This window comes from Mixophyes fleayi, chromosome 5 (assembly GCF_038048845.1).
Source record: "Mixophyes fleayi isolate aMixFle1 chromosome 5, aMixFle1.hap1, whole genome shotgun sequence".
Lineage (NCBI taxonomy): Eukaryota > Metazoa > Chordata > Amphibia > Anura > Limnodynastidae > Mixophyes > Mixophyes fleayi.
In genome coordinates this window covers 128558129-128582045 of record NC_134406.1, presented here as the reverse complement: position 1 = coordinate 128582045, position 23917 = coordinate 128558129, and the positions used below count along the sequence as shown (strand labels likewise).

General features: G+C 45.3%; 1 long non-coding RNA gene across 3 annotated transcripts; it reads left to right on the top strand.

The window, feature by feature from the left end:
- Window positions 1–5788: 5788 nt before the first annotated feature.
- On the top strand, window positions 5789–14665 carry LOC142157740 (uncharacterized). 3 transcript variants are annotated; one of them, XR_012692598.1, is made up of 4 exons: window positions 5789–5943; window positions 12095–12327; window positions 12711–12919; window positions 13516–14665. It is a non-coding gene; the product is annotated as an uncharacterized LOC142157740 (long non-coding RNA). The 3 variants fall into 3 exon arrangements; XR_012692597.1 differs by lacking the exon at window positions 13516–14665 and adding an exon at window positions 13136–13503; XR_012692596.1 differs by lacking the exon at window positions 13516–14665 and having other exon boundaries at window positions 12711–13503.
- Window positions 14666–23917: the final 9252 nt, after the last annotated feature.

Here is a 23917-nt window from a genome sequence, read left to right as displayed (position 1 = left end):
AGTAAATTGGTAATCTCTAGCGTATGCCTAGCACCCATGTTGCACAATATACTTTCTACCCGGAACACAGACACACCGCAATGCTCTGTTCTTTCCACTAAATAATTTCAACTCTGTTGCTATACTCACCGCTAGAGATCTATAATGCTCGGTGAACGTATTTCCTTTAGCCGCGTTCACTCGCTTTTCTCGCCCCTGGCGAGGATCCCTAATACAGAAATATCACTGTGGGCCCCAAGGGCTATCAGCTCCTCGATAGCCTGGCTCAACCACAAAAATCTGCTGAGTTTATTATCGCTGGGAGCGCAAGTTAATACAATCAACCTGCCTTTCCAGTATAATTCCTCCTAGCTGCTTCACCAATTCGCACTAACGGTGCGATCGGATCGCACTGCCTACCAATACTAATTATTAGCAAACCTTGCGATCTATTGGTAGCGCTTTTGCGAAAACTTCGTTTTCGCATTCGGTATACCTGCCCTGTATACCGTCCTTCAGTTGGGCAATCTGCCTCGTCAGACAGCAACTGAGCACCTCAACAATAAACAGTGTATCTACGTTACAAAATCGCACACTATACACCTTTTCTGCGCAGAAAATTGAAAGTTCCCAACAACCGTAATAATGTCTCAGAGGCTTTCACAAGTAATTATACTATGCATATAATAACTATCAAAACAATTGTTCAACCACGTTGCAAATCTACCGGAAGTTTGCGTACGCACAGCAGGAAGTACACATACGCACAGCAATGCAATACACTTTAAACCATTAAAACGACAATAAAAAGAAACATTTTTCTTTCTTGTCCCTAGATTCTAATTAGCGTTCCTTCAGTCTATGCAACAACGGACATTCGGTTTCGCAACACACAGTGAACCACAGGTATTAGACGCATTACGTTCTTTCCGGCTTTATACGACGCGTCCGTCCATCCACCCTTTGTTGAGGAACCGAATATCGTAAGCGTTGCATACCTGCCGGTAACGTAACTCCTAACTCACGAGCCCCCAAATTATTAAAGTAATTCTATCGTTTTAAAATAAGCATTGCCCAATCAATTGAATGTGTGTCCAAAGCACAAAGTGATTTATTTTTAACAGATGTAAATAGTCAATAATTCAATACATTATTATATCATGATAAAGTACAGTACAGCACAGCCAATACCAAAAGATAAGTACATACCAATGCAATCGCTTGCGCTCGCTTGCGCACCCACGGGACCCGATGGACAATATTCTGTATAGAATATTGTGTCAGAGTTGACTGAGGCCCCAGTGAGATGCAACTAATATATATACAGTCAGTGTTTCATTGTGAACAATAGAGATGACGTAGATTGTTTCTATAGGTCCAGACGTTGGGTGGGTCCAGGCCAGACAGGTAATAGGTTGATTCAATCTAAGTAATCCAAAGGTGGGGGTCTTCTCTCCAGGGGGTCTGCTCTTTTTCATAGCCAGTATCATACAAAGGTTTTACTCTCTAATATCAATAACTAAAGTATGCAATGTGCGATCTCTTCGCCGACTGCACCGGACAGCTGCTGATGATTAGGGCTTCAATATGATATCAGGCATGACACCTTTCCTATTACCTAAACCTTTAATAACACTACAATGTACATATAATCAACATATACATATATATATATATATATATATATATATATATATATATATATATTATATATATATATATATATAGACTAATAATAAACCGAATACTATCTGCTCCTGAATTACAGTGTAACAGAACCAATATGAAATTATATAAATAACTAACTGTTGTAATGCGAGTGTGTGCGTGCGTATTTTACCGTGCGAACGCACCATGTCACGTAACACGTGGTGTACGCTTCGCAATACGCACGGCAAACCAATATTAAACCAATATACTTTCGTTCATCCAATTATACGACTTCAACAAGCTATTCACGGATGCTTCAGGATCGCAGGGTTTTGGAGCTTACCTGGGTGGTCAGTGGTGTGCCGAGGCATTGCCAGAGTCGTGGCATAGAAGCGGGTGGGTTAAGAACTTGTTTGTTTTCAGGGTGTCGGAGCTTGTGGGGCAAGCGGCAGGTCACGGCCCGACAGGTTTGCTTACGGAAAACGTAGTCATACGAGAGGATCATCTGAGCTGTAAGATAGCCAGTTCTAAAACTGATCAGAGAGGTAGGGGCTCCTGGTTACATTTGCAGGCCCAAAAAGATAAAGGTTTATGTCCAGTTGAGTTAGCCACACAATTTAGTTTAATCAGGCCTGTCAACATAACTTTCTTGATACATAGGGATAAGGCGCAGCTAACAAGATACCAGTTCAACGCGGTTTTGAGAAAGGCGATAAAGTTGCTAGGCTTTAACCCTTCTTTTTTCAGCTCACATTCTTTTAGAATTGGTGCAGCCACCTCCGCGGCCTTGGCGGGGGCTTCGGTGGAATCTATTAAAGCATTGGGGAGATGGAAATCTGAGGCCTATCAAACGTACATTAAGCCTAATGTTAATATGCGATCCGTTATAATTGCAATTTTGTGTTATTGTTTGGCTGTGCCTTATTTTGTTTCTTTTCTCCCTTTGACTTTATTATCACTCTTGTTTGTCACTGTCGAGTACATCTAGACCTACTTCTTCAGTACCTTTTGTTTGGTCCTCCTTTCCCTACCCTGTTACTCAAGGCTTATCTGCTTGTCGCGTTGAGCGAGGGTGCGAAGGGCTTTCTCCCGTTCTTTTTCTCCGGAGGCCTGATCAGTGGTGTGCCTCTGGGGTTTGATAGGGTTTCACCTTCGTGTGAGTAACTTACCCCTACCCAAATCCATTCCTTCCCGTTTCCTTTTCCTTTGCCAGCTATACTCCAGGCCCGGCTGATGGGCTGACTTTGTCAAATTTTCTAGGTGTACCTTTCGTGCTGTGTGTGATGGTCCGGTATGGATTGCAGTGCTTAACATTTATCTCTTTTTTAGATGCTGTGGTAACTGCGAGAGATATCTGGATCATCTGGCACTCTTACATTTTCTGGGCAGCTAACCAGACAGGGGTTCAGATGAAGTTTACCAGTATAGGAGATAGCCGGGTGTACTGGTTAGGAAAACGGGGCTTGGAATGGGGTAGTTTATTGCCCTGGTTAAGACAGTTGATTGAACGGTGGGGAGCCCCTGACATCTTAGTGATCCACCTTGGGGGGAATGACCTGGGTAAGGGTAAGTTCCTGGAGCTAATTATAAAAATGAGAGAGGACCTGCACTACATTAACAAGACATGGCCAACAATTGTTCTGGGTTGGTCCGCCATGATCCCGAGGCTGTCATGGGGATCACAGATCCTGTTAAAAAAGATTCTTGTGATGGCGCGGAAACTTAATAGTGCGTTTCGGAAGGTCATTAGGTCCCTTGGCGGTTTTGTGGTAGATCACCCTGAGATTACAGCAGATAGAGTTGATCTTTATAGGAGAGACGGTGTGCACCTCTCGGACGAGGGGTTGCGTATTTTTATGGAGAGCATTGATTCAGAGGTGAGGAGAGTGCTCGGTTTTGTTGGTGGCGGGCTGCTTGGCCTCTAGGGCCAGCAGCGTGGGAGGAAGGCACTGCGATCAGTGGCTGATATAGACGGCCCTATCGTGATTGGTCACAGGTATCTGTCCCCTTACAAGGCAATCGGTCACTCTTGTCCATTCCGTGGGGAGGGGCCTCGCCCGGCTCAGTGAGGGAGGGGGAGTGAGTAGTAAGGTGTGGTGCAGTTTACGCTGATGCAAGGTTAGGGCCGGCTAAGCAGTGGGGTTATGAGAGAAGTGGGTGGACTTAAGGCTATATTGCCATGTCCACGCTTGGTTGGGTATCGCTGGAGCTGATCTCCAGTGCCCTTTCTCCGCCACCAGGGTTAATAGGTGATAATAAAACAGTTTTTTAGTGCCACTTTACTCAATTCTCTGTGTCTTTATTCTATATAAGTTGGTGATATTAATTAAGGTATTGTGTGGAACGAAGGGCATACACAGTGAACTATTTAGTAAGAGAGAGTCCCCTTTTAGACAAGCGAAATTAAATAGTGACAGTGTTTCATTCGTGTTTACACTTGCCTGAAAGAGTTAATGTGGGGAGGTGGGTTGGACAAGGATGTGGAGGGGAGGTACTAGTGGCTTTGTTAGGTGATGCATTTCCTGGGATTAGTCACTCAGCTTGCAGAATCCAGGGAGAGAAGACGTCGAGCAGATAAGGATTTAAATCATTTTCTAGATAAGTTTGCATTTTGTTCTCTCTATTTTTTCTTGTGCCTTGTGTTCCCTTGTTTTTCTAATAAACTTTGTTTTTCAGCTGCTTGTATTTTCTCCTTTTTCCACTTCTGTTTTTCCACCCTTCCTCCTTCACCGCCCTCCTTACGCTTTTTCTTTTGCCTTTAACTTTGTTTTTTACAGCATTATTTCCGTGTCCCCGTTAGTTTAGCTTTTATATTTAAAAATGCCCAGTCCAAGGAGGGTTTCTGTGCGGCCAGCCCGTCTCTGCTCCCCATCCCCCGGTGAGGCTAGTCGCCATCTTGGGGATGGGTCAGTGGGTACTGGTGTTGCTGCAAGCGGCGGCGGGGGCATGGTCAGTGCTCCGTCGGAGTGCTGGGCGGGGGCAGCCACATCCACTCCTGTCCCGGGGACCCGGGGCAGGAGACAGTCAGGCGGGCGCAGCTCGGCGGTTCACCCTGAACCGTCGGGAGCGCCGCGCATGCGCAGATCCCATGCTCCAGTGCGGGAGTCTGCTCCCGTTGCTGGAGCCGGGCTGCCATTGAGGGACAACTGCAGGCCAGCTGCAGGGTGGCGAAATGTTGCTGACAGTGGGGACCTGAGAGTAGAGGAGCAGGGGGCACGGACACCCCCTCCTCCAGGGTGCATTGGGGAAGTGGGTGTTGTTTCCAGCGTCAGGCCAGCAGGGGGAGCAGGGGAGCCATCTCATGCCAGCTCAGAGGCAGCATTGTCGTTAACCCCTCCCGGGCTGCCTGTCAGACAAAGGGAGAGAGAGGCTTTTAATCTAGCCCCGCATCAACTTTATTTTCCTCCCAGCCCGGGTTTGTCCACCAGTGCAAGTGGATCAGCATGGGGGGAGAGGTTTTTAGCACCCGTGGTGTCAGCCCGCAGATCACTCTACCCGGCAGTGTCCGGAGGGGAAGACCTCAGGGCGGAGAGGGGAGTTTTTGTTGCCCGGAACAGGGCTAACACAATGGGCGGATCCAAGGCCCGGTGGGAGCACGGGGCGACTGGAGAGCACGGGAATATTTAGGGGTCAATGAGGGGAATGAATTTTGGCTTGGAGGTCAGACAGGTCAAGGGGTAAGCCGAGTCCAACGGCACCAATTGACCTCCCTCCCATGTAGCGGGTATGACGGGAAGATCCAGGCATGGACGTACTCAAGGCAAGACATCAGGGGGTTTGTTTATGGGGGTACGGCCCTTCAGCTGACCAGGTAAGCGAGCGGGTTTTCGAATATCACCATGGCTTGGAGAGACCAGAGCACGGGCCCCTCTCGGGAAGGTTATAGTGAGTGGAGTGGGCAGAGGGGCAGGGAGGAAGACACAGGTTTGGGTTTCACCCCTTTAGCCAGAAGGGGGTGGGACTTGGAGTCCAGGAGCAGCGAGACAGAGTTTCGTGAAGCCTCCTGGGGCAGACCCGTCGCCTCTTCCATTTGTGTTACACGTAGTGGGACCCCGTCAGACACTAGGGTATTGGGGACTACCAATTTGAATTTGTCAGAAGCTCACAATGTTTTGTCTTCAGCTTCCCAGAGCCATGGTTCGGCACGACAAGAGCAGAGGGTTTTACACGACAAGCCGGGATCGGCGGCCGGGAGATCATCGCCAAGCATGGCAGAATGTACAGCGGGTCCAGCAGCGGCAGGAACGCAAGAACGGTCGGGGGTTGAGCAGGCATCAGGAGCCGGGACGGAGGTCGAGGCGGCAGTGGATAAAGGTGAGAACACTTCTCCTAATACACACAAAGTACAGGATGTGAGCCTACCAAAGTCTACGACTAGCGAGGAGTCCTCGGGTTCTGGACACAGGCCCCGCAAACTGATTAAGCTCTTGCAGACGCACTTAGTTGGGAAGCGACCTGCTAGGCCACGTCAGGCTCTGGGCCCCGATATAGTTGCGCGAGCTGGGGATTCTAGGAGAGTGGAGAATGAGGCATTACTGTATGGCATTAGGCCAAGTGTCAGGGACAAAATTAAAAAGGGGCATAACGTGGATATGTTCACCCTCACTGATGAAGGCAAGAAAGTTCTCGAGGCGGCAGTAGACAGGAATGGGGTAGGGGAGAAGAGTCACAAGACGTTCCCTAGATGGGTGAAAGGTTTTTGTGTTTTTGCAACCCTGTACACGGATTTTAGACCAGAAGAGCAGGCGGAAGTGTGGAAGTATCTACATCTTATTACCGACGTGTATTTGAAAGACGGGCCAGTAATTTGGAGGAATTATGATGAGATGTTCCGTAAAAAGATGACGGGGTGGAAGAAGTTGCCTTTGGGTTTTAAGGACATAGATACGTGGATGGACCTAATGAGGCCAAGTAGTCAGTGGCAAGGGGTATCTCAAGGGAGGCAGTTTCCTGGGGCAAGGAGGGGACAACAGACCCTCCCCGGCATAGGGAAGTGTTTCGCGTTCAATTCAGGGACGTGCCAGAGGGGAGCGGCGTGCAGATTCCGTCACGCATGTTCCAACTGTGGAGGTTTCTACCCCGCATCAGAATGCGTTAGAACCAGATTTTGGGGTGGGAGAGGTCGTGGAGCCCCGGCAACAGCTTCAGTGCAAGGCCAAATCCCCAGTTAAAAAAGAGAAATAGGGCATCTGCGCTTTCCAAGTGAGGGTGATATAGGGCAGCAAGGGGAACAAAGGGATAGGAGTTGGTCTATACTCCTAGATAAGCCATGCCAAACATACGTAATTCCCAGCGCGAAACAGAGTGGAGTAATGTGTAACAAAGATCTAAAAATAAATAAAGTATATTCTGTATTGGGCATCAAACCAAGCATACATGAACACAGTTCAAAAAGAAACAATATTAACAAAACCAGATATTTGGATATCCAAGCACTACTAAGTTGGATTAGATGTACCAGTAGGAGCTGTGATGTATCACTGGAGTCCATAAATTTGTGTTACCAGAAGAAAGCCACTAATTACTGGATACTGGTGTATTAAAAAACAGCAACAATAACAGCAAAAAACAAAATAACAATAACAAGGCAAAAAATCCTGAATGCAGACTGGGAAGGGTGGTAGTGCACTTACCTTCCTCCCCAGATATACTCGTCCTAGTGCTTCTGCTTGTGACTATTCTCAAGGTGTAGAAATCTCCCACATCCGTAGACTGTTCCTCTGGACACGCTTGAACAGTGCAGGTGATTCGCGCATGCGCCTTGTATAGCTTCAGCGATCCTTTCTCTAATGTGAAGATGTTGGCTGACAATCCCCAGTTAAGCTTGATGTACTTGATAGGTGGCTGTCCCTTTATAGTGACGCCGAGGCGGCAGCCATAATTAGGGAAGGTTTTTATTGTGGCTTCCGTATTCCTATCCTAAAAAAACTAGATCTACCATGGCCCCGGGTCAGCTTTTATATTCCCCGAAATTCTGGATGAAAAAATCAGTAAGGAAGTCCGGTTAGGCCGGATGGTAGGCCGTTTCCCGAAGGTACCCATTCCTAATTTGGTAGTGTCCCCGATGGGTGTAGTGCCCAAAAAAGCAGAAGGGAAGTTCAAACTCATTCAACACCTGTCTTACCCATTAGGCGAGTCTGTAAATGACGCCATAGACCCGGCAGTTAGTGCGGTCCAATATCAGTCATTTGAGGACGCCCTTGCCCTAGTTCAGGATTGTGGGGAGGGGGCCCTTATGGCCAAGATTGACATAGAGTCAGCTTTCCGCCTGTTGCCGCTCCATCCTGAATCATTCCAGTTTATGGGTTTCAGACACCGCGGCGGTTTTATGTTGACCGCTGCCTGCCCATGGGATGTTCGATCTCATGTGCCCTTTTTGAGAACTTCAGCAGTTTTCTCCACTGGTGCATTCAGGCTGGAACAGGACACAAGGGGATTGCTCACTACCTGGATGATTTTTTGATTATCGGTCCAGACAAGTCCAGCATTTCTTTAGATGTTTTGCAATCAACACAGGCCCTTTTTACGGTGATGGGAGTTCCCATTGCCAGCGACAAGACCGAGGGTCCTACTCATTGTTTAGCTTTTTTAGGCATTGAGATTGACTCGGAAGTGGGTTGTTGTAGGCTCCCGGAAGACAAGTTGAGGAAATTGGAGGAGGTGATTAGGCTCACACTTAGCTCCCCCTACATGTCTTTGAAAAAAATTCAGTCACTTCTGGGGCTTTTTAACTTTGCGTGCAGAGTGATTCCAATGGGCAGGGTTTTCTGTCGTAAATTGCAAAGAGCCATAGGGGGAAAGAGTAAACCCCATGCAGCGGTCCGGTTGTCGCAGGAAATTAAAGATGATCTTCTAGTATGGCAGAGATTTCTAAAGGATTTTAACGGTAAAAGAATCTGGCCCACCCCCCCGGTAAACAACGCTACCATTGAGCTATTCACGGATGCTTCAGGATCGCAGGGTTTTGGAGCTTACCTGGGTGGTCAGTGGTATGCCGAGGCATTGCCAGAGTCGTGGCATAGAAGCGAGTGGGTTAAGAACTTGGTTGTTTTGGAGCTATTCCCGATTATTGTGGCCATGGAACTTTGGGCGGTCGCCCTATGGGGCAAGCACGTTGTTTTCTGGTGTGATAACCTAGGGGTAGTGCAGTCCGTTAATAACCAGAGCGCATCATCCCCGCAGGCTATAGCTTTGCTGCGTCACCTAATACTTTGGTGCCTAGGGTTTGAAATAACCTTTAATGCACGTCATGTCCCCGGGGTTAACAACGAAATAGCGGATGCTTTGTCTCGTTTTCAGTGGAGGCGATTTCGTGAGCTTGTTCCTCAGGCAAATAGCGTAGGCATTCCCTGTCCCCCTTGTGTTTGGCAGATCATCACGCCGGCATAAGAGGTCTAGCGGAACGCGGTCTAGCACAGTCGACATTGCGGGTGTATCGAGCAGCGTGGCGCCAGTGGGTCCATTTCAGCTCCACCAAGGAACAGTTGGAGGCGGGTCAGCGGGATGCGGTAATGGAGTACATGTGGTTGAAGTTTTGTGAGGGAGCGTCTAAGGTTAGTATGTCATCTACACTAGCAGGCATTTCATTTATGTCTATGCTGAATGGCATGGTAGACATAACCAAAGGTTTTTTAATATCTAAGGCACTTAAAGGTTGGGCAAAAGAGAGACCGACTCCAGCTGACACGCGGCACCCGATCACCATACAGATTTTAACACAGCTGATGAGGATTTTGGTTGATGTAACTTGGGATGACTATGAGGTTTTGCTTTTTCGTACCGCTTTTAGCCTGGCATTTTTTGGGGCTTTCAGGGTGTCGGAGCTTGTGGAGCAAGCGGCAGGTCACGGCCCGACAGGTTTGCTTACGGAAAACGTAGTCATACGAGAGGATCATCTGAGCTGTAAGATAGCCAGTTCTAAAACTGATCAGAGAGGTAGGGGCTCCTGGTTACATTTGCAGGCCCAAAAAGATAAAGGTTTATGTCCAGTTGAGTTAGCCACACAATTTAGTTTAATCAGGCCTGTCAACTTAACTTTCTTGATACATAGGGATAAGGCGCAGCTAACAAGATACCAGTTCAACGCGGTTTTGAGAAAGGCGATAAAGTTGCTAGGCTTTAACCCTTCTTTTTTCAGCTCACATTCCTTTAGAATTGGTGCAGCCACCTCCGCGGCCTTGGCGGGGGCTTCGGTGGAATCTATTAAAGCATTGGGGAGATGGAAATCTGAGGCCTATCAAACGTACATTAAGCCTAATGTTAATATGCGATCCGTTATAATTGCAATTTTGTGTTATTGTTTGGCTGTGCCTTATTTTGTTTCTGTTCTCCCTTTGACTTTATTATCACTCTTGTTTGTCACTTTCGAGTACATCTAGACCTAATTCTTGAGTACCTTTTGTTTGGTCCTCCTTTCCCTACCCTGTTACTCAAGGCTTATCTGCTCGTCGCGTTGAGCGAGGGTGCGAAGGGCTTTCTCCCGTTCTTTTTCTCCGGAGGCCTGATCAGTGGTATGCCTCTGGGGTTTGATAGGGTTTCACCTTCGTGTGAGTAACTTACCCCTACCCAAATCCATTCCTTCCCGTTTCCTTTTCCTTTGCCAGCTATACTCCAGGCCCGGCTGATGGGCTGTCTTTGTCAAATTTTCTAGGTGCACCTTTCGTGCTGTGTGTGATGGTCCGGTATGGATTGCAGTGCTTAACATTTATCTCTTTTTTAGATGCTGTGGTAACTGCGAGAGATATCTGGATCATCTGGCACTCTTACATTTTCTGGGCAGCTAACCAGACAGGGGTTCAGATGAAGTTTACCAGTATAGGAGATAGCCGGGTGTACTGGTTAGGAAAACGGGGCTTGGAATGGGGTAGTTTATTGCCCTGGTTAAGACAGTTGATTGAACGGTGGGGAGCCCCTGACATCTTAGTGATCCACCTTGGGGGGAATGACCTGGGTAAGGGTAAGTTTCTGGAGCTAATTATAAAAATGAGAGAGGACCTGCACTACATTAACAAGACATGGCCAACAATTGTTCTGGGTTGGTCCGCCATGATCCCGAGGCTGTCATGGGGATCACAGATCCCGTTAAAAAAGATTCTTGTGATGGCGCGAAAACTTAATAGTGCGCTTCGGAAGGTCATTAGGTCCCTTGGCGGTTTTGTGGTAGATCACCCTGAGATTACAGCGGATAGAGTTGATCTTTATAGGAGAGACGGTGTGCACCTCTCGGACGAGGGGTTGCGTATTTTTATGGAGAGCATTGATTCGGAGGTGAGGAGAGTGCTCGGTTTTGTTGGTGGTGGGCTGCTTGGCCTCTAGGGCCAGCAGCGTGGGAGGAAGGCACTGCGATCAGCGGCTGATATAGACGGCCCTATCGTGATTGGTCACAGGTATCTGTCCCCTTACAAGGCAATCGGTTACTCTTGTCCATTCCGTGGGGAGGGGCCTCGCCCGGCTCAGTGAGGGAGGGGGAGTGAGTAGTAAGGTGTGGTGCAGTTTACGCTGATGCCAGGTTAGGGCCGGCCAAGCAGTGGGGTTATGAGAGAAGTGGGTGGACTTAAGGCTATATTTCCATGTCCACGCTTGGTTGGGTATCGCTGGAGCTGATCTCCAGTGCCCTTTCTCCGCCACCAGGGTTAATAGGTGATAATAAAACAGTTTTTTAGTGCCACTTTACTCAAGTCTCCGTGTCTTTATTCTATATAAGTTGGTGATATTATTTAAGGTATTGTGTGGAACGAAGGGCATACACAGTGAACTATTTATAAAATGTTCTGATATATTGTTTTATATATATTTATATATATATATACACACCAAATGTGTGACTCACATAATGGAGGCAGCTTTGAACAATAAAATATGTGTGCCTTTGCTACATAGACAAAGTTTAAACCAAAACCCCTTGGCCTCAAAATGTACATGGAAACAATACAATTTAATGCTACACTCTGCTAATGACCTTCTCCATAACAAACACACTAATAAGGTGAATATAGCATTGATGGTCACATGACTCCAAATGTATCTAGGCACCTGTTTGGATTTATCCCACAAATTATACATTTGTAGTCCACACTATTAATCCTGGTGAAGGCTGTATTTGACAATCACCTTACATTTCTAATCACATTCTTGGCTTTCCGCTCAGAAATTTAGAATGTGATATAAGTGACTTTACTGTGTTGACAATGTGATAAACAATGTTATACTATTGAAAGTGGAGAGTGGTAGTATTACCAGAATGTTGCAGTAGTTATTGTAGGCCAATGATGTAAAAATACAGTGGGCTAAGTGACTGTTGGTTATATATTGAACCAACAATGTTTATTAGATTAAGTGGCATGTGCTTGATACATAGGTTGCAGTTTGCTAAATGCTACCTTTAAGGGGGTGGATGGGCTTACGATCTTTAATTGCACCTGACTGTTTGCATTGCCAATAAATACACTCCTTTTCTTTTCAATAGCAATATGTCTGATGCAGGCCCCAATTCCGAGCAGGCCCCAGGGCTGCCAATTAGAAGGAAGCATAACTTTACTGAACAGAGCTGGATGTACTTGTTGATCAAGTGATCCAGAAATTACATTCGGAACACTGCCAGCTCACAGGCCATGAGCGGCAACGAAAATGGCAAGAAATTACTGCCGCCGTCAATGAAGTCTGACCCTACGTGCGTCGAACACAGGAAGTACAGAAATGGTACTAAGCAAATGTTTGTCCTAAAGCCCTATTTAAGTTTAAGTTGCATGACTGTGTATAGTAGTAGTTATATATATATATATATATATATATATATATATATATATATATGTATACTGTGACATAGTAGTAGTTAGACAACTGTGAGCTTCAACCACCTTGTGTCTATAAAGCATTTCTCTATCAGGCCCTTAGTTGAAATTAAAAATCAGCATGGGCCTTGGTCACATTAACAAGTTCAGTTTTCAACATTATCCAAGCTGGAAAAGGGCCACACATTTTACAGTGTATTTGTTTATAAATTTGGTGTGAATAGCAAAAGTGAATTATTTTTTTTGTTTGTAAGCTGCTATTTCACTGCATAATTTTTGTCTTTTTCACAGATGGGCAGACTATAAAGGGCGCCTGAGAGGCAAGCTAGTGCGGGCCCACAAACATGCCCAAGGGACTGGTGGGGGTCCTCCCATGGATATAGCATTAACACCCATAGAGGAGTGTGCAAGGGCAGCAATTGCTCTGGTGGAGGTCATTGGGGTGGGCGACATAGACACTGGCTATAGCCCACCCCGAACAGGAGAGGATTCTCCACTAGGTACATGATGAGTTTCCTTATTTAATGTCTGTTAATGTTTGTGTCTGTATGTGCAAATGTGTCAACTCTCAGGATGTCTAATGTCAAACTTTAATTGCACAATGTCTTTGCCTATCACATTGTAGGAAATGAAATGTACACAATGAAGACAAAATGTCTCAATATGTATGGCTTTTATTATTATTATTATTATTATTATCATCATTTATTTGTTAGGTGCCACAAGGTATCCGCAGCGCCGCACACAGTACTAACAGTAGACTATACAGGGTGAAACCATACAGAACAATTAACAAAAAGTACCAATGCTTCAGAAACTCCGACTAGTCATATGCAGTAAAGACGGAGCGGAAGAACAGGTATGGAGACAGGAGGGGAGGGGGCCCTGCTCATACGAGCTTACATCCTAAGGGAGGGTAAGTTGCACCATAAGTGGCAATGTTTGCTTTTGTGGACTGTCAAGGCCTGGTAGCAAATTCTAAGTAAGCTTACACTTTACCAATGCTACATCACGCATGGATAAATATTACTAGAAACAAAAATATTAGCAATACAATGTGATTTAATATCTTATTGTTTTATTTCTCTATCTACAGATTGTGGACACCAGGCTGCTCTAGCTGTGCAGGAGGAGGTTGCACGTGATGTGGAGGACCGTCAGCTGGATCCGGGTGAATGTGTAAGGGTGCAGACACTCTCACTCGTATCCCAAAGATTTGAAGATGCCACTGTATCACAGAACACTCACCTTGCACAAATAGTGAGCACTCTACCACACATGGAACAACAACTCAGTTCTCTCAATACCACATTCTCCACTTTCATGAGCACACACAACACCCAAATGGATACTCTAAACACCACAATGTCTACCATAGCAATGCTCCTGGGTGATCTCTTGCATGCCCACTCCCAACGCACCTCCGGCACATTTCCTTCACCCAGTTCAGATTATTCATTCACCAGCCCCCAACCCGAGTTGTTTGTTTGTTCCTTCCTCCCTCCCTGATCTGTCCGTTGACTCCTCCCTCCCTGGTGTGTCTGTTGACTCCTCCTTCCCTGGTGTGTCTGTTCCTTCCTCCCTCCCTGGTCCGACTGTTCCTTCCTCCCTCCCTGATCTGTCCGTTGACTCCTCCCTCCCTGGTGTGTCTGTTGACTCCTCCTTCCCTGGTGTGTCTGTTCCTTCCTCCCTCCCTGGTCCGACTGTTCCTTCCTCCCTCCCTGGTCCGTCTGTTCCTTCCTCCCTCCCTGGTCCGTCTGTTCCTTCCTCCCTCCCTGGTCAGTCTGTTCCTTTCTCCCTCCCTGGTCCGTCTGTTGTCTCCTCCCTCCCTGGTCAGTCTGTTGTCTCCTCCCTCCCTGGTCCGTCTGTTGTCTCCTCCCTCCCTGGTCCGTCTGTTGTCTCCTCCCTCCTTGGTCCAACCCTAGCCCATCTTTATTGTGTTTTGTTTGCCCGTGCCTTTTGCACCCCCCTTGCTCTGCCTCCTGCCACCCCTCCTTGTCCTGTCCCCTGCCCCCCCCCCCCCCTCCTCTGGCTATGACCCTGCACCATCACAGCATCAGACACAATCTGTTCCCCTTGCAAGTTTGGTTGGTTCCTCTGACTACTCTACATCATGGTTAACCAGAAGTCGGAGCTGCCTTTCCCAACCTAGCCCTCCCAAAAAGAAGCGGAAAAATTATTTTTTTTGTTTTTAATATATTTTACAGTTAAAGTTGTGATAAAAAACCACAAATGTTATTTTTATAACAAATTTTGAAATCATACAAAAACTATGTTTCTGTAATTTTGTGATGGCATATTTTAGGATGGTTTTTGCTTTCTATACTTTTTAATAAGTGTAATGACATTGTTAACTCAGGACATTATTTATCTTGTGTGCTAAACCAAACACTATTTTGCAGCACTTGCATTGTAACATGGTTTGGGACAGGAGACTGAAATAAGAAGTATCTCAATTTAAGATCCTAAATGAATCAGGGCCCTTATGTCTATCTCTAAGTTTCAGTTTTTGACCACTAACTATTTAGTGGTATCGTACCTGACAAAGCACCCATGCATGACATTAATTTCTCCATAGTCAACACATTGTTTAATATTTAATGTAAACATGCCAGGGATCTGCAGAGTAAAGCTATAAATGTCAGCACACATGTACATCACTAATCCAGATTAGAAATCTTTAACATTTCAACTAGCGTCATGTGAATGGCAGCCATAATAGGTGCATTTTGAACTAATCTCATACTGGGTACTGGCTTCCAAAAACAAACTTACTTTACCCCAGTTGCAGTGTCTCTTGGTTTGTGTGAGTAAATGGTGGTGAATTAAGCATATAACTACTACAGTGTTCCTTTTGAGGTAGCAAAATTCCTCCAGTCAAGGATATTTGGCTATTTTAATATGTAACCTGACAAAAATGTATCAAAAATCACAAGTTCAAATGCAAAGAATGGACTAGTCGAAATCATTCTAGGTATGCAACAAGGTCATGAATGTTAACTACAAATATGTTCCGTTATGAATATGGCCAAATGTACAATAAATATGAAGGCATTAGCCTTTTAGAATAGTGCTAATGCACAGTGTCTGGTACACCGCCAGGGCTTCAGCAAACCGCTTAGATCAATGTTCATTCCTGTCCTTATTGCAATAGGCACATATTTTTGAGAACAAGCTAAGGCTGTAGTGTTGTGTGAGCTGTTTGCTGTGTGTCTGGATAATAATGTTTTGAAATATAATACATAGGGCGGATTGGGAATTATTACCTCTGCAAAAGAACCACACCCCGTTATCCGAGTAAGTAGACAACACATTATCTACATCGACTAGTGATGGATGTCCAAGAGCTCATTTGTTTCAAAAACTGCACTATCCAGTAGTGCTTTTATAAATCACTATGGTCTGAACCGCCCAAACCAGGCCAAATATATACAATATGTCAGCCTTTATGGCTTTTTGTCCGATTCTGACCATTGAGTTTGTTTGCTTCTGAACATTGGCATTCATACACTTTTATAGTGCCCATGTCATTAGGTTTAAGCTCCCTTACAGTAGTTGGTTTAATTAAAGCAAGGGCAAGATAATTTACATAACGGGCAACATAATCAAATTTGTATTTTGGTATGTTTAGATTGATTGATATTAAAGAAACAGTTACCCATTTAGCAAAAGCCTCAACTATGAAACTATCGACTGTGAAGCCTCACATAACCATTAATACATTATCTACAATATCAACCAGACATTAAACAGTCAAAGGACTAATGTGTGCTAGGGCAGACACTCTTGGATAAGATGGTGATCTAAAAGAAAATTTTACATGGGCCCTTAATTTTAAAGCCACTAACATTAAAAGTTTCTAAAAGAAGTATCCTTGGCCAAACCATGTCAAAATGCAAGAGGTGCAAATGAGTAATTGGATTTGCACATAAATTACATACTGACTGTTTTTTCGTGTAGCACAAAAATATCAACTTTAAATTTCAGCGTAAAATAAAGTATCAAGTATTTGTATGCCTCATGAAATACGTGTCAGTATGTAAGTTAGATAAGAATAATGTGATGTATAACACTATCAAAGTACTGACTTCTTTCTTGCCATTTGCTATCATGTTTGTGTCTGTATGTGGCATAGTTGTTATTATGCCACAATGTATCCCTAAATACTATTTACACACACACACACTGACAGATATGATTTGAAGAGAAACCCATCCGGAATGTGGCTTATTTAGGAGACTTGGCCCTTTCAGAGGCCAATATAAATGCAAATTGTATTGACAAGCAATGACACATTTATACACCACAAGCCTATCTCAAATTTTTACACAAACTATTTGGAGCATACATTGTGAAGGGCACAAAACATGTCAAGTGTGTGCTGGCTAACAATGTGTGTATTCAGACTGATTTAACTAGTGCTAATTTGGAGTATCTGTGTGGGCCGCAAATGGGACATTGTGTCACTCACCGGACTGTGAGTGCCATTTCTCCTGTGTTCAGGAACCGTGGCCGTCCGCCATCCTGAGGGTCTGCGCATGTGCAGCCCTTATGAAACCTTCAGTACCTGTTGCTTTTAATTGATTGGATGATCAGGCAACCCTCCCTATTTAAACCACCTTTGATCATTACCTGGTTGCCTGATGTTGGAGTCTCATTCCCCATGAGCCTCTGAAGGTGTTCCTGTGTTTCCTCGTGTTTTCAGCTCCAGCTGATTCCTGTCTACTACGATTGTGGTTTCCAGACCACTTCAACTCTCCTGTGTTCATCGTGTCTGCACTCAGCTGATTCCTATCTGCTATTGCTGCCGGATTCCAGTCCGCCTCAACTCTCCTGTGTTCATCGTGTCAGCTCTCCACTGATTCCTATCAGCTACTGCTGCCGGATTCCAGACCGCCTCTACTCTCCTGTGTTCAGCGTGCCTTCCCTCCGCTGCCTCCGCTGCTACCGCATGATACCAGACAGCCTCAACTCTCCCGTGTTCTTCATGTTTCCAGTTTCACTTACTACTGCTTCCTGAGTATTGCTCCGGTGATTACCAGTTACCTTCCGTGTGCTGCACCAACCTGATTACCGCTTCCATCCTCCAGTGGTCTCTCCTCCTGCCGGCGTTCAGCCGTTCAGGTATCCCTGCACGTCTCCTTGACAGTCTGCTCTCCTGAACCGCGGTATGCATACTTTCCATTGACTTTGCTATTGTATTGCATATCCGTCTGGACTGTGTTGTGTTCATCTCCGGAGTCTTCCATCTACTGAAGCTATTGTTACTATTGACTTTGTTTCCTATTACCTGGATCTCTATAGTGACTTTGTATACCTCAAGCAGCGCTTGTCAGTTATTATTGTATTGTGGATATCATTGTGGGATCAAGTTCCGTGTGCCCGTGTATCCTCTGCATTCTATTCCATTAATCTCCTCGTGCCCCTCCTCACATATATATAGCAGTGGTACAACTTGCTGAACGCAGACCACTGACTCCTGTTTCCCTGTGGCACCAGTTTCAAGTATCCTCTCACATAAGCAGTGGTACAACTTGCTGTACGCAGACCACTGACTTCCCCGTTGCCTACTTGCACCTGGATTCCATTCCTTCACTATAGACAGTGGTACAACTTGCTATACGCAGACCACTGACTTTCACTACCTCCTCTCTACTCCTGGACATTCCTCCTCACTATAGCAGTGGTACAACTTGCTGTACGCAGACCACTGACTCTCCTCAAGTTTACTTGTCCATCTGGTTCCTCGTGTGCATACATCTAAGTCATTACCAGTTGCTGCTAGTCATAGACTTTCCTTGAGCATTCTCTCACCATCTGCTGATTCTCCTGTTCCGTTGTCACCCTGCTACCAGAGGACCATAGTACCAGCTATATTACTCTAGTAAGAACATCATCTGGTGATATCCTGGGCACAGACTCCTAGTGCCCGTGACAGTAAGATCAGGCCATGACAGACCCAGGAGCGGAACCTACAGCTAAAGAGATGCTGCAGTATCTGGTTACCCGTATTGAACAACAGGATGTTCGCCAACAACAATTGCTGCAATGTTGCCAGGCGTTAGCCTCCCAAAGAACGTCTGCACAAAATATCACAGCTACTGTTGATGCTCCCGTGCCTTCCTCCGTTTCCCCAGTGCCATCCCAGGTGTCTACTGCTTCCACGCTACACCTGCCTACTCCTTAAAAATATGATGGAGACCCCAAAACATGCAGGGGTTTTCTAAATCAATGCTCAGTTCATTTTGAGCTTCAACCTCACAATTTCTCTACTCATCGTTCCAGAGTGGCCTATCTCATTTCCTTGTTTTCCGGACAAGCTCTCGCATGGGCTTCCCCTCTGTGGGAAAGAAATGATCCATTATTACAAGATAGTGCCAAATTTATTTCCACGTTTCGAAGTGTATTCGATGAACCTGGTCGTGTTATTTCCGCTGCATCCAGCATCCTCCGTCTACTTCAGGGTTCTCGTACTGTAGCCCAGTACGTCATTTAATTTCGGATATTAGCCTCTGAACTTCAGTGGAACACTGAAGCTTTAATTTCCGCCTTCTGGCAGGGGCTTTCTGATAAAATTAAAGATGCACTGACTACTCAAGAATTACCTACTTCTCTAGGAGATTTGATTTCTCTTTGCCATCGTGTAGACATGAGATTTCGTGAAAGAGAGTCTGAAATAACAACTTAATTTAAAGCTCCTCTTCGCTCAAGTCCTCAAGTTCGCCAAGTTACATCTCCAGTGATACCTATGGAGATAGGTCGCTCCAAATTAACTTCAGAGGAGAGGGACCGAGGAGTAAAAAGTAGACTTTGTATCTATTGTGCTGATTCTACTCATATGTTCAATTCATGCCCTAAAAAAATCGGGAAATGCCAGGCCCTAACCAGTTCTGGAGAGGTGAAGTTAGGGTCCCTGGAGTCCTCTCCATGTTCTACGAAATTAAAAGTTTATGCTTTTGATGTTACGGTGTCACTCACCGGACTGTGAGTGCCATTTCCCGTGTATCCAGGAACCGTGGCCGTCCGCCATCCTGAGGTTCTGCGCATGTGCAGCCCTTTCAAACCTTCAGTATCTGTTGCTTTTAATTGATTGGATGATCAGGCAACCCTCCCTATTTAAACCACCTGTGATCATTACCTGGTTGCCTGATCTTGGAGTCTCATTCCCCATGAGCCTCTGAAGGTGTTCCTGTGTTCCTCGTGTATTCAGCTCCAGCTGATTCCTGTTACTGCTATTGAGGTTTCCAGACCACTTCAACTCTCCTGTGTTCATCGTGCCTGCACGCAGCCGATTCCTATCCGCTGCCTCCTTTACTACTACAGAGTTCCTGTTCACTTCAACGCTCCTGTGTTCATCGTGCCTGCACGCAGCTGATTCCTATCCGCTGCCTCCGTTACTTCTAACAGAGTTCCTGCTCACTTCAACTCTCCTGTGTTCATCGTGCCTGCACGCACCTGATTCCTATCCGCTGCCTCCGTTACTTCTAACAGAGTTCCTGCTCACTTCAACTCTCCTGTGTTCATCGTGCCTGCACTCAGCTGATTCCTATCCACTGTCTCCGTTACTTCTAACAGAGTTCCTGCTCACTTCAACTCTCCTGTGTTCATCGTGCCTGCACTCAGCTGATTCCTATCCGCTGCCTCCGTTACTTCTACAGAGTTCCTGATCGTCTCAACTCTCCTGGGTTTATCATCGTGTCAGCGCTCCGCTGCCTCAACCACTACTACTGGATACCAGACAGCCTCAACTCTCCCGTGTTCTTTATGTTTCCAGTTCCACTTACTACTGCTTCCTGAGTATTGCTTTGTGGATTCTGGATTACCTGCCGTGCGCTGCACCAACCTGATTACCGCTTCCACCCTCCAGTGGTCTCTCCTCCTGCCGGCCTTCAGCCGTTCAGGTATCCCTGCATGTCTCTCTGACAGCCTGCTCTCCTAAACCGCGGTATGCATATTTTCCATTGACTTTGCTTGTGTATTGCATATCCATCTGGACTGAGTTGTGTTCTCCTCCGGAGCCTCCTATCTACTGAAGCTATTGTTACTATTGACTTTGTCTCTTATTGCCTGGACTGTTATTGTGACTTTGTATACTTCAAGCAGTGCTTGTCTGTTATCGTTGTATTGTGGATATCATCGTGGGATCAAGTTCTGTGTGCCCCATGTATACTCTGCTTTACATTCATCTCCTCGTGCCCCTCCTCACATATATATAGCAGTGGTACAACTTGCTGACGCAGACCACTGACTCCTGTTCCCTGTCACACCAGTTTCAAGTATCCTCTCACATAGCTGTGGTACAACTTGCTATACGCAGACCACTGACTTCCCCGTTACCTACCTTCACCTGGATTCCATTCCTTCACTATAGACAGCGGTACAACTTGCTATACGCAGACCACTGACTTTCACTACCTCCTCTCTACTCCTGGACATTCCTCCTCACTATAGCAGTGGTACAACTTGCTGTACGCAGACCACTGACTCTCCTCACGTTTACTTGTCCATCTGGTTCCTCGTGTACATCCATCTAAGTCATTACCAGTTGCTGCTAGTCATAGACTTTCCTTGAGCATTCTCTCACCATCTGCTGATTCTCCTGTTCCGTTGTCACCCTTCTACCAGAGGACCATAGTACCAGCTATATTACTCTGGTAAGAACATCATCTGGTGATATTCTGGGCAAAGACTCCTAGTGCCCGTGACACATTGCCTGGCTGGACCAATGATCAATCTAGGTGATGTATTACATATCACAAATAGTTTACAATGTAAATACACACTGAAAAGTGTGGAGACTTGTTTATCTGCTGTCCCAAAGGTGGGTTACACATAATGTGGATACGGTCTTCCAGAAATACTCTACTAGCTTCTGACACAAACGCCTTTACAATGATTGTTAGTGAGGGTTTTGTGGTTGCCATTTGGGTGTTGGGCCACTTGTAAACAAAGTGTCAATAGCACAAGAAGTCGATTTTGGCCCTGTTTGCCCAAGGCCCAAAGCTTTGTAGCGTTTGCGGTAACTCTTCTAACATTTAAGGGACATTTTGATACATAGCATTTTTCACAATGCAGATGTTGGTGTGCACATACCATGTTGACATAAAAGTTGTACAAATACTACAAATTCTCTACTAAGCAAGCAAACACACATACAAACCTCCAAACTAACCATAATGGCTCTTACTTAAAAAAAAAACTCCAGAGAGTGTGTTTGTAGGCTATGGTGTGTCTGTGGCACAGGACAAAAGAACCACATATTGAATCAATATATTGTACAAGTAGACATGTTCCACAATAGTTTCAAAAACACTACATATGGATTGTTGTGTATGCAAAGAGGAATCACTGCACTATAATAATCATACAAAAATTCCTGACGACAGATTGGTGACACATTTAGAGGCTAAGATTTATTTATTACATATATGAATTCAAACATACAAATAAAAACATAGCAAAGAAGTCATTGGTCTGTGTGTGGCAAAGTTCCTTGGATGAAGAGATGACAATCTGTTGAAAGTGAAGAGAGACATAGGCAGGCTTGGAGCAATGGAGAGATACTTCAACATGTAGGGAAACATGAATTGCACAACTTCAAAATCCATGCCAATGTGCCCTGTTGAATGTGAAACAAGCATTTACTAAGCCAATATTAGCTCACACCTAACTTGCATTTATGTACCTAGTTGATGGCTTGGTGAACAAGAAGGTGGCCACTGTATTGAAATGTTTCAAAGGTCCTGTAAGAGTATTCTATAATACTGGCTTGTGTATTTGAGATATATCTTGGTTTCAGATTGTTCAATTTGACAGGAAAGTAGCCCCCAAACCCATAAGTAACATACCTAGCACATGCCCATACGTTGACTTACCAGACCCACACATTTAATGCCTCCAAACGTCATCATTGTATGAAGCACACATACTTGACAGTCACATTTTAGTGATGATAACACTATAGATACTTACATTTGTCAACAGCCTTCACCATGGCAACATCCACCAACTCCAATGGAAAGTGCTATGGCACTAAGGCCAGCACTAATGGCCTAATGGTAGAAACAGCCTGTATATATAAGAAACACAAAGTGTCTCAAATGTGCACTTCTCACCACTATAAGTGCTGTACAATAACATTTAAACCTCAGATGCCTGACTGACCAGAGTTAGGCTACAATTTAAAATAAAAAAATTGGCTTTAACATTTTGACACTAGGGAACATTTACATACTAGACCATTCTGGCCTTTAGTTACATAGCTAATACAAGCAGCACATTTACTAAGTATGGACTGTGCAAACTGTACTCTACATTTCAACGCAAGGACGTTGATGTAGGCATATTAGCCTGTAGCTGAAATCTAACACATTATTCTGCATTTCACCAAAGACATTGAGGTTAAACTTAGAGGCATTTGCCATTTACAGGTTTTCCTTGATTTTATGATTATTACACATGTAAAACATTTAACCATCACACCAGTCCATGTCTATTTATATCCACATTTTGACTGGCAATACATTAGTAATTCTTACTTTGACTAAGCTTGGTCATTATTACAGCTGAGAGCTTGGTTGTCTAAATTTACAAATATTTCCAAAAAATCATTTACCTTAAAAGTATGTATCCAACACATACTGCTTGAAGTGGAAGCCACGCACTGCTTCACGAGGGGGGTCTACAAGATCTTCCTCCACCTCCTCCTCCTCCGCCTCGTCCACCCCAGCAACCTCGTCCATGACCCCTGGAGCCCCACTCCTGATGGCAATATTATGGAACACCACACACAGAGCGATGATCTTACACACCTACTTCGGCTCATACATGAGTGCACCACCAGACCGGGCAAGGCATCGAAATCATGCCTTAAGAAGACCGAAGGCCCGTTCAATGACCGATCTGGTGGCAGGATGAGTCGAGTTATAGGCTTCCTCCTTCTCTGTGTGTGGGTTCAAGATCGGAGTGAGGAGCCAAGGGCAGGAGGGATACGCATTGTCTCCTATGTAGGATGAGATGAAAGACATAAGAAACAAACATTAATACAATTTCAGAGTACCAAAAAACCAGATCAAATATATTCTAACAATTATCAAGAAGCCACGCATCTCCATGTGGTCTGACACACCCTTGCCTCTGTTGCAATCTAGGCCACAACCCAGAATTACAAAAGGCATAGGAGTCATGTGTACTCCCACCCCAAATCGCAAACAGGTTCCGAATCTGGAGAGGCGGGTCACATTTGGCCTGGACATTGATTGAGTGGAAATGCTTACGGTTCATAAAGGCCTAAGCACTTCCACTCAACAGTACCAGTGTCACATGTGTCCCATCTACTGCCCCTATGACGTGCGGAAAGACAGCTATGGTGGTAAACTGCTGCTTAATCCGCACAAGAGACTCCTCATCGAGTGGCAGATGTATATACTGCCGGAGCCACGACAGAAACGCCCTTAGGACCACCTCCAGCACACGGCTGAAGGTCGGCTGGGAAATAC